The sequence below is a fragment of the Phoenix dactylifera genome, chromosome 2 (genome assembly GCF_051530095.1).
Source record: "Phoenix dactylifera cultivar Ajwa chromosome 2, Ajwa_hap1_PhDact_Kaust_v1.1, whole genome shotgun sequence".
NCBI lineage: Eukaryota > Viridiplantae > Streptophyta > Magnoliopsida > Arecales > Arecaceae > Phoenix > Phoenix dactylifera.
This window is the reverse complement of record NC_143191.1, coordinates 15499518-15503044: the sequence shown is the minus strand read 5'-3', so window position 1 is coordinate 15503044 and position 3527 is coordinate 15499518.

The window sequence follows — 3527 nt, the reverse complement described above, 5'->3', positions numbered from 1 at the left end:
TGTCACATGCATATGCAGGATAAGACACCATACCGATAATATAAATGCTAGATAGCTATCGGGAGGTGGGTTTTACGCCCCAGGCGAACCAGCAACAACTCTCCACTATCACATGCATATGCAGAATAAGACACCATACTGATAATATAAATGCTGGCTAGTATCCAGAACAGAAATCCATCTCACATCTATATACTAAACGGTACCTCGCGGGAATTCTACATCCGCGGAAAGCCATACTGCACCTTGCGGGGTCTTACTATGCCCGGCGGCAAGCAGAATATAAATCGTAGGACCGGCCGATCCTACGCCTAGGGCCGTGTCCCCCCTAGGAAGGGACTGGGCTCCGCCCACCCAGAAGGCTACTATGTGCACAAAGGCCGATGTTCAACCCCATCGACTATAGGTGTCCTGCAGATACTGCCAAGCCATGCATAAATGCCATAATGCACCCTCCCAATACTCTACTAAAAAGGAGTATAATCAAGACTACCACTCACTCGATCATGACCCAATCATAAACTAACATCAGGGTTAGGAGTGAGGGTCAAGGAAGTGCAATACAACTCAATATACCACTAAAAAGGCTCTACAAATCTTTGAAATAGAGGAAATGAAATCAATTTACAAAAGAAATAATTTCACAATTCGGAATCAATTTGATTACTCATCAACCCCTCGTAATTCCTCTCAATGCTCCCTCAAATGCATGTACAGAATAATCAAGCATGGAGAATCAAGATTATAGAGGAATCTACTACAACAATTAATCAATAAGCTCAGTGGAATCAAGTCACACTTGGCAACATTTATGAAAATGAATAAGGAATGCGCTCATGGTGCAAAGTACAAACTTCCACTCACCTGCCGATCCGGCACGGCCTCGATACGCCTTATGGTAGGCAGTAGGGGGCTTCTTCTTCTTGCTCCCTAACTTCTTGCCCAACTGTCACATGCATTTACAATACATTTAGTCTTGTATCAAGGGTCATATTCTACGTGCCAATTATAACATAGGGAAATTTAATTGATTCAACTTCTCCGTTCCCTAAATCTTTTCTTTTCTTTCTTTTTTTTCTTTTTAATTAATTAACTCACCATTTATGTGTATTAGGAACTCCCTTGCATGAGTACAAGGTCCCTTTTAGCTTGATCTAGGCTTAATACCCTATTATAGCATGAAATCCCCTATTTTCCACCCGGATGAACAGTAACCCGGACCGACAGCCGGTTACTTCATCCTGGGTTTGATCCACTTTCTAGACTCCAAATTTGATGAAATTTTTACCTAACATCCTACGCTCATAGAGGATTCCAGAATAGTAATATGCATCATTATCGGAGGCCGTTTGACCTCCAAAATAATTCGCCGAAGTTGAGACTTCGACACAATTTTTCCGTAGTGCCGAAAAAATTTGTCGAAATCCGATTCTTCCTCTTTTAACCACCTCTACAACCCTTATCCGACCCCTCTAGACTACATCCACCCTTTGTATAGCCTAATATCATCAAAAGACTAGATAGGGATGGATATTTACCTTTTTCTTTTTGAAAATCGAGGTCCTTGCGTAGAGGGGAATGAGATCTACACTTTTTCCTTCAGCTGGCAGCGCAACCGGGATCTCCTTCCTTTTCTTTTTCTTCTTCTTCTTCTTCCTCTTCCTTTATTCCTTTCCTTTCCTCTCCTTCTTTTTCTTCCTCTCTGTTGCCGTCTGAGAACCTCCTCCCTCTTTCTTTCTCTGCTTCATTCCGTGAGCCAGCTCAAACCCTCCAATTAAATCACATCAAGATACTATTCACCCTTTCTTTAATATTATTAAATTTTCATTTTGCCCCTAACACTTCAACATATCTACTGTTATGCCATTAACTTTTGATTCCTTTCCAATTTTACCCTTACCACTTCAACGTATCTACAACTATGCCATTATCTTTTGATTCCTTCCAATTTTACCCCTTATATTAATTTTAAAGGACTATTCTGTCCTTTTTATATAAAAATTTTTTTGGGGTTATTACATCCTCCCCTCCTTATATAAAATTCGTCCTCGAATTTAAAAGAGTAAATTACCTAATTACTCAAAGAGGTGAGGGTATTTGCTCTTCATACTTTGCTCTGACTCCCAAGTGCATTCTTCAACATTGTGCCGGTGCCATTGGACCTTTACTATACATATTTCTTTATTTCTCAGCTTCCTGATCTGAGTATCAAGAATAGCGACAGAAAGTTCTTCATAAGAAAGATCTTCTTCTACTGTAACTTCCTGCACTGATAGCACATGAGATGGATCCGGCACATACTTCCGGAGCATAGATATGTGGAATACTGGATGCACATGGCTGAGGTTTGGAGGCAGTGCTAATCTGTAAGATACATTGCCAACTTTATCTAATATCTCAAAGGGGCCAATGTATCTGGGACTAAGCTTGCCCCTCTTTCCAAACCTCATTACTCCTTTCATAGGAGAGATCTTTAAGAAAATATGATCCCCCGTGCCAAACTGCACATCTCTCCTTCTGACATCTGAGTAGCTCTTCTGCCTACTGAACACTGTCCTCAACCTTTCCTGTATCATTGGCACTTTTTCTGATATCTCTCTGATCAAATCTGGTCCTTCTAGGTGCTTCTCTCCAATCTCAGACCAGCACAAGGGAGATCTACATTTCCTCCCATAAAGTGCCTCATAAGGTGCCATACCAATAGTGGAGTGATAACTGTTATTATATGCAAACTCCACTAAAGGTAAGTATCTGTCCCAGCTACCTCTGAAATTCAGTACACACATTCTGAGCATATCCTCGAGGGTCTGAATGGTCCTCTCCGATTGTCCATCTGTTTGAGGGTGAAATGCTGTACTGAAATCAAGCTGAGTTCCTAATGCCTCATGGAGTTTCTGCCAAAATCTAGAGGTAAACTGTGAACCTCTATCTGATATAATAGAAACTGGCACTCCATGCAGAGATACTATTTTATTCACATATATTTCGACATACTGAGCTACTGAATATGTGGTTTTCACCGGTAGAAAATGGGCTGATTTTGTCAATCTATCCACAATCACCCAGATGGAATCATATCCTTTTTGTGTTCTGGGCAGCCCGACCACAAAATCCATAGTTATCCTTTCCCATTTCCACTCGGGCAAAGGTAACTCTTGCAAAAGCCCTGTTGGCTTCTGATGTTCAAATTTCACTTTGAGGATGATAATGTTATTTTGATGATTAACAAGCAATAATCAAGAGTATGTTACAAGTTAATTCGATACTTCATTTATAAGTCTGTTACTCTCAGTATATTTGTATAAATGCATTTCGTTGTTTATTTGGATGAATCTAACATTGAGTTGCAGCAAAGTGTGGATTGAGTCGACCCCAAGGTTGATTGGGTCGACCCCGGCACATCAAGAAAGCATTTGGCACACTTTTGCAAAAATGGCACAGATGAACAGTAAGTTGGGTCGACCCAAGGAAAGCATGAGTCGACCCAAACCTCAAGCCTCTCAAAGACTCGAAAAAATGGTTCTCTG